Source organism: Thermobia domestica, chromosome 10 (assembly GCF_964235325.1).
Source record: "Thermobia domestica chromosome 10, izTheDome1.hap1.1, whole genome shotgun sequence".
Lineage (NCBI taxonomy): Eukaryota > Metazoa > Arthropoda > Insecta > Zygentoma > Lepismatidae > Thermobia > Thermobia domestica.
The window spans coordinates 209,126,700-209,141,629 of NC_137463.1; the positions used below are offsets into that span (position 1 = coordinate 209,126,700).

Below are 14,930 nucleotides of genomic sequence, written 5' to 3' on the forward strand. Positions count from 1 at the left end.
ACCGTATTCGAAATTCACTGCATTTCGCAAAATACAGTAATATTTTATTTACGAAGCAGGAAATTACAGCTCTGAACGCATTCATTGCTTGAATATGGGAGTCAGGTGGTTTATTTCCGATTCAGACCATTTTATTTTTCAGCTACATTAGACGAATGATCTCATCAATACTAAGACCGATAAATACTTCTTTATTATTTGTTCACGGAGTACATACAAGATTAACATTGTGAGGTGAAATTTTTGAACGATTTGTGGAGCACGGTGGCTCAGTGGTAGTGTGCTCACTTCTTTTGCTTCGTGTCCCTATTCGATCTCACGCCATGTGAGTTTGTGGTGGACAACATCCTGTCCGAGTTCTTTTCGGGGTTTCCCGTTTTCTCCTATATTCTCAATCTATCAGTGATTTTTCACAACGATTCACTTTCATTATTTATCCGTCTCCCTTTAGCCTACATGGGACGTAATACTAGACATTTAATCATTTAGATGTGATTTCTTGTAACACAATGATTTTACTTATATAATTTAACATCGTGTTTATGAGGTTTCTCGTAGTTGTTCTATTTCCTTTCTCATTCTTACTCCACCAAATTCTTCCCAATTATTCATTTTCATTATTATTACTTTTTTTTTTTTAACGTAAAGGCATAATCGTGAGGTGTTCAAGATTTCATTTTTATTTTAAATATAGAGTTTAAAAGAAAATATTAATTCATTGACTGACTGGGGTTTAACGTCCGTTTTCGAGCATTGAGGTTATGCGAGACGGAACTTACTGTTTATAGTAAGATCCAAACTACGGTTAGTATTTGTATTAGAAGCATCTGGAGTCGAACCTGCAGAAAGTACGCACGTTTGCCACTCAGCTACGAAGGGACACCTTAAAGAAGATAATAATTTTTTCCTCCCGTCAGAGCATACTACCGACCTCTTCGGGACTAACAATTTTAATGAGTAATTATTTAGATCCCGTTTCAAGATTACCAGTGTATTTAGATCCTATTTTTCTCAGTGTCATGTTCTTATACAAGAATTTGCATAATGGCCTAGTAATTTGCACCCCATGATGCACGTGGTTGCATAGACCGGTTCTGTTGATCTCACCTTAAAGATGAACGCCTACAAAGTATACAGTCACCAGTATTGTTGACCTTGATGACTTATTTGTACGGAAGATACTCACATGATCAATTTATTACTTACATTCAGTTGCTGAGCTTGTGTTCTAACGATATGAAAGCGAAGCCCGAGCTTAATCGAGCGGCGACGGTAAAATTATAAATATTGCTGTTCAAATTGATTTCTTATTAACATGTCATTGAAAAATTACTTTCAATTTGAAAATATAATAAGTGTGTGTACTTGAAGTCATTACATTTGTGTCAAAAAGTATTTAAGATATGTCTCAAAATCATAGATTTCTAGACCCGATCCGTGAGTAAACACTAGAGTCACAAAGTATTAATGTGTGATGTATTAAACGTAAATATATGGTTATTTCTTATTTTGCAATCTAAGTACGGGTGTATATTCTCACATTTTATGAAACTTCACATTAATGAGTAAAAGGAGCATTCACAAAGAAACGTAGAGGAACAGAGAATATTCCATATAGGCCTGTTGATTAAATTGTATTCATTAGATGCCAGATTAACCAAATATAAAATATCCTTCCAATCTTCTGACCAACATATACCCAAAATATGAGTACAGATGAAGTTGTAAACGAGTAAGTAAACGTCACATATTCTTCATCCTAATATGATGTAATTCCGTCATGGTTGTATCACATGGGTATGTTGGATATACGTACAACACCACAGATTTCTCCTCTCTGCTGGTGTAGAGGCTAGCGCGCACTTATTTGGTGTACCGAGTCTTGGTGGGAGAGATTTGAACGCCATACGGTGCTTCAGATTCCCGTTAAACTGTGGGTTCACGTATCATATACCCGTAATGCTAAAAAGACAGGCTAATTTCAATATATATTTACACCATTGATTTACTGTAATCATCCTTATTTTGAAATGACCCATAATGATAATAATAATAATAATAATAGAAATAAAACTATTTTATTATACATTTTAGTGTTCGTTGATATCTATATTATTTAGCAAAATTTCACTGGATTTCACAAATTATTAAAAAGCACGATGGATATAAATACTGGATAGGTTCATCAACAGTCGAAGTTGGAGCTAACCGGTTAAAGTTTCCATATTAGCTAGATCACGCAAAATTTGACAGAGACCAATGAAGTCATTTGAAGAAGAAAAAACCGAAGTACACTTCTCTGGGAAGAATAAAGCTGATATGGCGTTTCATTGTTAGCTTTATTGCCATGTAATTCTCTACAGGGTGGCCCAAAAGTAGATATACACCCCTACATTGATCAAGTATAACATTATAGTTTATGTGTTTATTTGCTTCGGCTCTTCTGAGTTTAAGATGTAACTAAAAACGTATTAAGCACAAATAATAAAGAAACGAAATCTACGTGATGGATAACAATAAGAAATGATATAAAATGCAGTATGGTACTGTATACCTACTTTTGGGCCACTCTGTATAAGGGAAATATTCACACATCGACACCTTATATGCATTTTCCGAAGATACAAGGATTGGATTAAAAAAATAATACTGGCGACATTGTTATAATTTACATCTGGTTTTATGCACAGAAGAACACGTGTTACATTTCTTCAGTGTAAATACCACCCATTCGTTTCACCTACTAGTACACATGTGGAAAGCGTTATACATCATCAGTGCTTCTAACGCTGTCGATGTCCCACAGGAACCGCCCTGTGATAACTATTATGTCGTAGGCTTATGTTGTGTCGTAGTGCATCCCGCGAAGTGGTTCCTTCATTTTGGTGAAAAGATAGTAATCATACGGATTCATATCAACGGATATTCAGTATCTCCAGCTGCCACTAATGCTGGAGTTCCGACACAGCGTTAGACGTGTAACAATTTGTATTGCCATTAAAGATGATAGGGTGTCCAGACGTGTCGTCGTTTTCTCCGGAGTGCAGGACGAAGGTGTTGTCGCAAGGAGTGGCAGTAGTAGATGGCACTGACCGTCTGCTCATGAGGTACAGCATGATGCAGTATGACTCCATGGATATTGTAAGCCACAATTAGCATCACTTTCACCCCACCTGCATGTGCAGGGCTCACGTTCTTCAGGCGAGGAAAATCCAAAAGTTTCTTTCATAAGATTGCCTTTTCAACCATAGTTCATGCGACCAAATCCAAGTTCATCCATAGTGAATTCTTCCAAGGCAACGGTTCAGTAGTTCCTGTGCAAGTGTGTACCGATGCCCTTGTTGCACGTGGATGGCTTGATGCGATATCAAATATGTTGCAGTTTTGCGTAACCCAAGAACTTCGTGTAAAATGTGTAACACTATTTTATGGCATCAAACTCATGCATAGTCCATCGAACCGCATGCAGCAGGGAGTCAAAGAGCTGAGTTATTGTGTTATTCCGTTGGGTCCTTAACAGGGGCAATCTTGAACGGCATCCCTGTCTTCACGAAACATTTTCAGCTGTCGTGCCATCGTATCGTGCAGCGCTGCATCGTCACATGATTCACGAAGTCCCTAAAACCATTGTTGTGAACTGCGCTGACGTGGCGCTTCAAACTTAATCCGCACCCTTTGATCGTCTTTCCGAAACATATTGTTATGACGCCTTCACGTTTCTCCTCTACTTCACGGTACTGATGCGTTTGAATAATATAGCTATATCCATTACCACTTGCCACACTTCATCTCACATTCACTTAATGAGAACAGTGTTGCCACGACTTTTTATTCTACCTATGTATTTTAAGTGACAATAAGCAAGTAGCAATACATTTTAATCAATAATTATTAAAAATAGGACATCACCCTCCCTGTGCCTTTGATAACCTAACTTCTCTGCTACTTGCCTATCTCCGACTGGTGGGTTTTCTGGGAAGTCACGAGAATAATACTCTTACTCCCAGCAGTTAGACAACACTGACAAACTCATATGCGTAAATGGTTGCATATGTTTAGGCATATATCCACTTCATTTACGGGAGAAGTGTCTTTCGCGTATTCATTGCTTCGTCTCAGTTGATTTATGTTTTATTTACTTATTTATCTTGCCATTAATATTCTTCACCATAGTTATATCTTTCGGTTTAAATCTTTCATGCGCTTCAAAATAAGAAGCGTCAATAATGTGTTTCATTTTTCAAGGATGAAGCTTCGCTCTCTTCGTACAATAAATTTTATGAAAATACTTTATTTTAAATGCAAACGTGTGTTGAAAATTTTAAAGTTAAATCAAACTTGTATTGGAAGTTTTCAAGTTCAGTAACTTTTTTTAAATAACACTTGGTTAGAGAGATTTGTACCTAATTATTAGTTTTGAAACTAATGGGTAAAGAAGAAAACCTTATCAGAATTTATAAAATATAATACTTAAAACGTACTTCGTTTATTTTGAATCTGAGTGGTTAGCATGTTGTTCCAGGTTTGATTTTCGGTGCACACAATTGTCACTATTGACCAGTATCGTGAGGCAATTGGATACCAACTTGAATTGAGAGATGGCGAACTCTGGTCTGTAAGTCCGGAAATAGATAACAACGAAGGACACCAATATGTTGACCCATATCTTCCAACTAAAAGACGTTTGGTTGGTCATTTAACGATAACAAATCTTGAGCATTGCTGGTTCTATTTCATGATTGTTTTTAAGCAATATACCACTATGCGTACGTTTTATTTGTTGTTTGTTTATTGAAAACTGTAAATGAAGCTGGCAACTTCCTCTTACATGTAAGATCATAAAAATTAAAAAGGATTAGAGTATTAATTTATTGTCCCGGTGAACGCGTTACGATGGATTCGGATTCCGTCTTAAACTGTAGATCCACGTTTCACTTAGCCTCGGTGCTTTCATGGGATGATAAACTTCAACACACAAAGAGACTACTTTTATTAAAGAATTATGGTTTGTGCCAGACCTTTCTGATTTTTTTTTCATAGGTATTGTATGAGACAAAACATCTAAAGGGTGTTAAGAGCTTAGGTTAATAAGTAAAATATCTTTCTATCTGCTTTTCCGATGGAAACTACATAGTTTTTCTTGCTGAGAAATAATAATAGACCCTAAATATATTTTTATTTACCAATTCTTTGAGCTTCCTTGTGGCCATGTTGATAGCATACGCGTATTTGGCGTGTAACTTCCGGGTTCGACTCCTGATGGGAGCTTATGTTCGCATCCCATGTTAAGTTGTAGGTCCACTTAGTCTATCATATAGCCTTGCTGCTGAAAAGGACACTGAACTCAAATCAAATTTTAAAAATATGAACCACTTCCTTTTTGTGACACATCTTCGGTGTTAAGAACCTTTGTCTTTCTGGGAAGCGATTCGGAGACCACATATGAAGGGTAAGGGAAAAAAAGAAGGAATGTCACAATAATTCATTTTCGAGAAAACGGCGTTTCAATATTGAAAACCGCGTAATAAAGAATAGGGTTAGTCAAATCTTTTGCCCTTTATACATAGACATTTCTACATCTACGCATGCATGGCATATACAGTCAAATAGTACCAAGAGTCACCAACAAATAGGACAAAACATCCGATAAAGCACACACATGGACATTCCTTGTTTTTTCCCCCTTACCCTTCATATACCAAAAACATATGCGCTGACTATTCAATTAGGTAATCATTCACCTGTCATATTTATATTTGATCATGGTCAACGAGCTCCTGAATGTTGTTTTGTAGCTTTGATTACGCCAATGACATGTTCATTTCCGTGGACGGCTATGGATCATTTTACCAGTGAACTATTCCAACATCCTTCCTGTTAACGAAGGAAACCCGGAAGTGAATCTTAAAAGCCAACATCAGAATATATCGGAACTTTCTGTTTGCAATTCTGTTTCTATACTACCGTGGTTCTGTGTGCATTTAACGTTGATCGCAATAGTAAATTTAACGTTGATGCCAATCTTGACCTGCATTTGCGCTTGTTAAAAATAACTTCGGAAGTAATTTCAGTATTATCACAGTCACGTGATTGAACGATGCAGGTCATGAACGGGATTCTTCTTGATTTATCTTTGTAACTTTTAACTGAACTTATAGAATGTAAATTGCTATTCTCATTGTTGGCATTTCTCTTTCTTTTTTTAAAAAAGTGTCTATGCATATGTATATATATATATCAAAAAAAAGTTTAAACTTCTTTCCAGAGGGTGGAATGGGCAGGATCGTTTCAGCTTCTAATGTGTTGTGGCCAGGAATAGTTGCCAGGTATGTTGGGTGGGCATGCGAAGCGGCTGTCGGAGCGGGAGGATATTTTAAAGTTATTTATGATATTTTGTGATTTCTGTCGTAGTAACGAGTCGTGATAGCACTGAGTAATTGCATATATGTGTGTGTATGTGCGTGTGTTCAATACATCGTCATGGATGCCAGGGACATGGGTTAGGAGAAATTAAGCGACCTCTAACCTGTGATTACCTTTCTTCGTGTGATGAAATTTTTCTGCCTGTCGGCCGCAATCCAGACTCTAATGCACGTGTAGCTGCTGTCTTCAACCAAGTCCAATAATAGCAACCACTGTTCTGGCACTAGAGCTTGTTAACATGTCTTCCTGATACTGTCTACCTCTGGTAGGCCGGTGGATAAGTTTTTTCGTTGTGCGGGAAGACAGTCTACTAATGAGATATTAAAATAGTTACTTAAGACCAGGTAGAACTGAATTTCCGATCTGAGAGTTCACACTTCTTATTGATATTAGGTAATATCAGTGTTGCGATTCATTCAACTAATCTACAGTTTAGCCACAGTGTAGTTAGTCTCAGGAGATCAAACAATAAATTTCTCCTGATCCTCTCACTTGTCTTTCGAGCTATTAGTTTTCCACAAGCAACGACCTCACCTAATAAATGAGTCAAGTAATTTAGTCACGTTCATTGTGAGAAGAGCTGTTCGTTTTTAGCCAACTTAGTTGCTAGGTGAAGAAAACGTGGCCCGTCATGTTTTTGTTTTGCATTTGTTTTGATGCAGGTATAGTTCCATACCTCATTAAATTAATTAATTAATTCTTTAATCCTTTTTAATCCTATAGTACATGCAAAGTATGTAACAAAATTGTGTCTTTTCTCCATCTCGGAAAATCACACCTCCGAGAATACTAAGGACGGGAAACGTCTAGCGTGCAACTAATCATCCAGTATTGAAGTTAGCCAAAATTTATCAGATTTTCACTTCCATGTTTTTTATCTTCAATTTATGACAATTGAGTAGTTCTTTTTTTCAATTCGATAATTGCAGCTCAAATTTCCAAATTGATTTTTTATTATTAATATTAATCTGATAGTTGCGCATGTTTTTCTGAATGCAATTATTGCTTTCAAGAATACTCTTGCAATTTTCATATTTAAAGCTGTAATGTTTAATACGATATTTAGAAAACTCCTCTTCTAAGGTTACTTTTCTGCGTGTATCGAATTTTAGAAAAACAAAAACTTAGTTTCTGATGTACACTGCCGTTCACGGAAGTTCTGATATTGAGACAAACGGTGGAGGAAGGGATATAAAGTGAGTACTGTAAAAAGATATACAGTTTATGACTGTTCATCTTGTCACAAAGATAAAAATAAAAGTAAATGACAGGAGAATTATATCATTTTACAAAACTACTCATACTTCCTTTTCATCGAAGAAACAGCCCTTTGTAGGTACAACTGATTCTGCTAATCTGGGCATCAGTAATTTTTTCAAACAAGAGTTCCACTCTTGGAGAATATTCCATAAGTCATGCTGCGATGTTGGGCAATTCTTTAATATTCGTCTAACAAGTTTATCACAAAACAGCTTAATAGTGTTGAGATCGGGCGATTGTGAGGGCCATGTCATTATCCCTTTCCTGCGTCAGCTTGGGCTTGGAATTACCATCTACATAGTGCAGACATGTGTTTCTGATCGTTATCATGCACTAAAGTGAACTTTTCCCAATGAAATAGAGACAAGAGGGTATGGAATGTCTCTCAAGGATTTCGCGATAACGTTATTTTCTCATAATGCTATCAATTTTAATCAACTCGCCGACCCCCCAAAATGAGAAATATTCCCAAACTAACATAGACCCTCCATTTTTTTTAATTGTGTCATTATACATTCCGGTAGCATTTTTAATTTGGAAATTGTGCAGAAACCACTTTCTTCTTTCACCGAAAACTTCAAACTTAGATTCGTTGGTCCACAAAACACGCTCTCATTGTTCTTCCGTTCAGCTTCTGTGCTCCCTCATGCATTATACTCTTTTCTGTTTATTATTACCACGCCTAAGTAACGGCTTACGGATAGCTACATGCCCATGTAAATTTGGTTCCTGTAGTCACCGTTTCACGGTATTAACGGACACTTGGTGGACACGAGTTCTATTTACTTCTGCCATAATTTCTAGTTCTGTAACTTCCAGTACGCTTACTGAGCAAGCGAATTTATTTTTTAATGTTCATTCACTGTTTTTACTCGCGACGGCTCAAAACGATCACAATCATCATGAGTCCCGAAGGTGGCGTATCGCAGTATTGTATCATTAAAATAAATAAATAAATAAATAAATAAATAAAAATAAAAAATCAACGACAAAATCTCGCATTGAATACCCTTCGTTATGGAGGGTAACAATAACTGCCCTTTCCATAGTGGGTACTGCCCTTTCCTCGTGCCATCTTCCTGAAATTACGCACTTCTTTTTTTTATCACTACAATTATCTTCAGTTACCCACTTCTACTAGTCTAGCGTTACCGAGCGACCGTAATTCCTGTCGATCTGTTTCACACAATTGCTCACCTAGAAGGTTCTGCTGTATGTATTTGGAAGTATTTATAGTTTCTTGGGGTTTTAGCACTTTACTTATAAATATGAGGCAAACGCGTTATTTTGGAGAATTGTACTGTTTCGTACTGTGCAAATTACGCATCACAAAGTACCATTTATTAATATTACCGACTAGTAATACGCTTGTTACAGTACAAGTCACTGTACGATTTGTTTATTACCTATAGAACAAGTGTGTGAGCGGTATTATATAGGCTATAGGGTGCAAAATTTCAAAGTCAGACGCACTCGTCAATCCAAAAATAATGGTCGCCAGTATCTCTCACGTACAAATTATGCATGTCCCCCTTCCCCCCAAACGGCCTACGGCCTTTGGTTTGACAAAGAAAGATTTCAAATTCCGTGTTTTCTCTCACTCAGCGATAATTATTTTTGTGCGAAACAGAAACTGCGCAGCGCTGTGAGTTCAGGCAGAAACCATTCTTACTGAACTGTGGTCGCCAGCTCTAAATTTCTAGTTGCCAATAGCGACCTGGCTACCGGAAATTTTCTGATTATATATATACTTTCTGATTATATATATAGACTTTTTAGCCCCCGGCTGAGCATGTGAACCTGGCTTCGAAGCTTATAGTTTCACTCCAGATGTGTGTGTGTTTGTGTAGATGTGGCAACAGCGCCGACTTTCCAAAATTTATGTGGGTGCATATCAATGGCGGGACGTGTTATATATTTTCAGGGAAATCTCGATATTTTTTGATTAATTTCCTTTCAGTTAAAATAATTTTATGAACATTGTCATAAAGGCTGTGTTCGATTTTTTTTCACAATATAGTTCCATTTCTTTATTGTGGGGCTGCCTTTGACGGAAATAGCGACAAGCAATTTTTTGATATGGATTCAGTAGCAAGAATATGTTTGATTTATTCCTCTATTGCAGCCGAAAATGACCAGTTACCACTTCCAGTTTTAACGTTAATCTCAAGAGAGCAAAAACAGTAAGAAGTAGCGAATAATAGCGTTTTGGTTTGGATTCAGCGTTCGAGAAACATGTTCTATCTTTGATCTTATTCCTTTATTGTAACCAGTAGTTATGGATGTACTACTTCAAATCTGAGTGTTGAATTCGCAAAATTTGGAAGTCTACTATAGTTTCACGCTATAAAACGACTCATTTGATGTAAGTAGAAATCAAAAGCATTCGTATGGAATAAATAATACACTCACTAACAAAAAGAAGAAAAAATCTAGTAAGAAGGATCGTCTATTTCAATGGAATTTGTTACATGTTAGCGCTATGGAGGGTGTATTAACTATTACCTAGATAGTTTTAAAAATCGAGAACACCCCAAATGGCTACCTGAGGGCAGTAATGTCAGAAGTAAGGAATACAGCCCTTGTCGTTTCGTTCAGTTGTGAAGTGCGAGAAAATGAGTTAACACGGCGCAGGAAGATTAATAAACACACAGTATGCCTCATCGCCGGATTAGACAGCATTTTGACAGGTTCGAAAAGGGTCGCAGCATGGGATTGCTCCACAGGCCGGCTGGGCTTTTCGTGTAACTTTCCAGACATGGAAGGGAGTGGGGAATTCCAATATCACCGTAACTTGATGTTGGGGCCAGTGCGTGTGGGAAGGCACGGTGTGAATGTTCCGGTCGACCACAACACGGGAGGATCGTCACATTATGTGTAAAGCATTACGAAACGCTTTGACGCCAGTATCTTTCATCCGAACACAAGTAGTAGACTCTGAACAACACCCTCATAGGATTTGTGGGTGCACGGTCCTTTGCGTACGTTGCCACTGACATCAGTGAACAAACGACGGCGTAAGGAATGGGTTCGCACTTGGGCAACAAGGAATCCTCATGAATGGCAACGGATTGTATTCAGTGAGGTGTTTATCTTCTACATTACGACAGATAACCATCGTGTTCGTGTGTGACGGCACTGCGGAGAGAGGTCACATGCAGCCAATATTTTGGAATGGCACATCGGCTTTACTTCCGACATCATGGTATGGAGAGCCATCGTGTATGACTTTCGGCCACCTATCGTAGTCATTTGAGGAACCTAAAGGGGACAGCAGTACGTGAGTGATATTCTGCATCCGCATGTGTTACCCCACTTGCGAGAGCATGCTGGTACAATCTTTCAAAAAGGTAACGTTTGGCCACACATGGTACATGTGTCTATGGACAGTCTGCGTCATGTTGAGGTGCTTCTCTGGCCAGCAAGTTCAACCGATCTCTCCCAAATTGGACACGTTTGGGACTAGCTCGGACGCTAACTACGCGTTACTGACGATTTGCAAGAGGTCGAGGCCTGGCTTCCCTCAATAATAATCGATGACTCACTTCTAACTCGCATCAGTGCCCGAGAGGGGTGCTACAACTTATTGATATGCAACACGTAATACGCTCGTACAACCAAACCTGTTGTAGGATTGACCTGATGTTGTAATCATTACAATATATTTGTGACCCTACCCGTGGAAATTCCATTTTATTCCCTCCATTCCTTCTGGGTAATTTTTCTTTTCTTTCGCTCTCTCTCTTTTTTTGGTCATCGTGTGTGTTTATAGTATTCTTTAAATTTATCATATAAATTTTAAAGTGGATATCAATGTTCGTATGATACATAAAGTATTTGCAATAAAAATCATGTGTTGTCTTTGTTTATTTTAAATTAGTAGAGAAATTTTAAGAAGTCGGATCCTGCCTCCTCGGTTTCAAAAACACCCGGTTGTGGATCTAGTGAGAATTGGGTACCCGGTACGACTGAACGATAATATTTCGATAGATCGATGTTTTCAAATATCGAAAACGAAAATTTTCTGATCGACACCGACAGCGTTTGGGAGGTGATTCCTGTCACCAAGATAAGACAAAAAGTATAGACCAACCTGGGTACACCTGCTTCCTTTCGGAGTTATTGGGTGCCGAAAATATGGGGAAAAAAATGAATTTTAAAGATCTATGGCTCCAAAACTATGGGATCTACTATAGTCGGGCCAAGACTTCACTTAGGAACTAATATATGCCCTATCCAAAAGTCCATGTTTCAGAATCCAGAGGTACTAACGCAACAATTTTTATATAGGGAGTTCGGCTACAGGCATATAATTTGAAATACTCACAACTACCTCTATAAAAATTATTGCGGAAGTACCGCAGGATTCTGAAACATGGATTCTTGGATAGGGCACATACTAGTTCTTAAGTGGAGTCTTAACTCGACTAGGTAGGTCCCATAGTTTTAGAGCTATGGATCTTTAAAGTTCATTTTTTCATGTTTTCGGCAGCCTATAACTCTAAAAGGAAGCATTTGTGCACCCAAGTTGGTCTATACGTTTTTTTTTTTTTTTTTTGGTCTTATCAGGAATCACCTCCCAAACGTTGTTGTTGTTTTGAAACACCTTTATATATATTCACCTAAATGTTATTCAACATATATTGTAAATTTAAGAGAAATTGCAAATTGCGCCTGTTTATCATGCATGCAAAATGTTGACCTTTACGTCACACTTTCTTCACCGGTCCTGTAGATCGATGGACATGTTAGTGAACTGGGTTGCTAAAACCACAAAAGAAATACCAAATCTTCTCTCTTAACTCCGGTATAGCGGTAGAGGGATTATCTGTTCGGAAAATTGCTTCCTTCAGCATACCCATATGAAGGCGTCTGGAGCCGGGCCCTAAAGTCAGGAGAGTGGAGAGGATTTGGAAAATCCCGTGCAAACTCTCGTTGGTAGAAAGACAAGTGACTCAGTTGCAGTGTGGGCATTGTTGTATCCATTGTTGTTGTAACGATATATTTTTGCTGCTGTAAAAACCACGCAAATCGTGCACTGGTCATTAATCAGTTGTCAGTTGATATAGTGGTTGCTGATGAAATCTTCATATGTCATAGCTCCAGAACAGTGCAGTAGATGAATGCGGTCATCGTGTGCACTGAAGTGCTGCCTCACACCGTATGAGCGGAAATAATGCTCGGCAATAAACTCCTTCTCCTCTATTGTGAGTAACATTAACTTCGCTCCAACTCCACACTATGCTAGTCCACACAAAACTATTCCCTGCTCGGCCTAAGCTCTAAAGTACGGTAAACAAAGCCACGTGAAACTAAATCTCGCTGATTTGCTGTTGGGCTACTGACGCTTGTACTCCGCAAAATAGTTAATATGATTTGATTATTACTTTCACTATGAAGCTCCATATAAAACTGCTATATTATTATAAATGACAAAAATATAATAGCGATTATATAATAATACTGCAATCGAGTGTGGTTAATGAAACAATAGAAATAAACACTAAGCATGCGCAGTAATTATGGCGCCAACTCAACTGTGGACTGGTGTTCTGCTTTTAAAGTCTGAAAGATGGCTGGCATGAATCCCGGTTCCGCGAGTGTTGTAGTGAAACACAAACAAGGTAAACCTTTACTCACTAAGCAACAATTGTTGACCAGCGAAATTCATTTTTTTAAATCTTTCGAGTTTTTTTCTTTCTCTTCTGCTGCTGCTGTAAGTATCTGGACAACACGAGACAGTATTGTCAAAATGCACGTGTATAATTTGCTCCTCCCCGTGGGGAATGGGAGTAATACGTTACTAGCCAATTGTAATTGTGACAAGCGGAAGGATACAAATTTGTTTATCGGAGTTTAGAGCTTACGCTGAACAGGGAGTAAGTATGCATGCGGCGCTCCAACTCATACCAAATTGCATTTACGCGCCATTCGTACGCAAATTTCAGTACTGTTTGTTTTGCCGCATACTGTATAATCAACTCTTAGGGGTGACATGTCAAAGTTATTAGAAATAATTGATAGTGTAGTATACATACTGTAGTTTTCTGGTTCGATGAGATAAATAGTGACATTCTCGATGTCGTCTAAGTTCAAGTACAATCCCTTCGGCATAGGTCGAGAAGGGGTAAAAAAATAAAACGTCAAAAATAATTGTCGAACCCATAGTTTTGTGGGACACTGAGCTGCTCCAAAACCGATATGCGGATACCCTGTTCCGGAACCGAGATTTGGATACCCGAAATTGAGAGCCGGTTTGAGAAAGATGTCCAGATTCCAAAGAAGAAATAGAAATTTGAAAATGCACATGCTTAATTGGTGATATTTTTCTTCGCTAAAGTTGGCATTGCAAAACAAAACAAGCAGAGTAAAATCCTGTTCAAAAGAATAATGACAGCTAATCACATGAATTGACTATTATTTTTGGTACTCTACTTTTGGAATGGAATTCTCTATCCTAATTCCTATGAGAGGAATAAACAAAGATGTCTTTTATGGCATTTATATTTTATCACTTTTATCCCAGAAATTGTCATACAGCTTTCTTTTTCTTCTACTCTTATCCCAAGCATTCCCTACAGGAGCTCTATCTCATGTGCCATAGGATACATTTAAAAAGTTAACCCTGCTGGAATATCAAACTGTTAATTTAGGATATCGTATATTAATTTCAACTATAGAAGGTTCTAAACTTTTATTACCCTTGCCTGTATTAAATGGCAAGTTTGAGTGAATCTATGCGCAAGTGAAAAAATGCTATTCGATTCTCTCAGTTTATGTAACTCTCAAACTTAATATCAGGGCTTTCGTGTCAGCAACACTTTTTTTTTTTTTTAAATTTATTTTTGAATGTTCGGGAAAGTTCCTTCTGTCATGTGAGTAATAATAGTGTCAGATATGGCCACTAGAATATTAAGTTGAAACCAATTTAAACCGAGATACAGCAGTAATAGTAATGTCTGTAAAGGATTGTTGAATGAATTGGTTATATAGTTGAAGATGTATCGGAACTTCAGAGATTCCATATCAAACACTAGTGACACGATAAGCTATTATTACAATATCGACTTACCATGGCATTTCTTTAGTTTTCTTAGCCGGTTTTTCTAGGTAGAATTTCATCTTCGACGTAAGAACAAAATGCGACTTAACCAATAATGTTTGGATAGAAAGCTCGAAGATGCTTCCATAGGTTGCTCATACTTCCAGTGGTTTAAAGTTCGTTTTACAATAAAATCATATGGCAT

The 14,930-nt window shown here is 37.7% G+C and overlaps 1 protein-coding gene across 7 annotated transcripts in view; it reads left to right on the top strand.

The window, feature by feature from the left end:
* Tab2 (TAK1-associated binding protein 2) overlaps positions 1–14,930 on the top strand; it is a 264,341-nt gene that overhangs the window by 71,419 nt on the left and 177,992 nt on the right. The window lies entirely within an intron of this gene.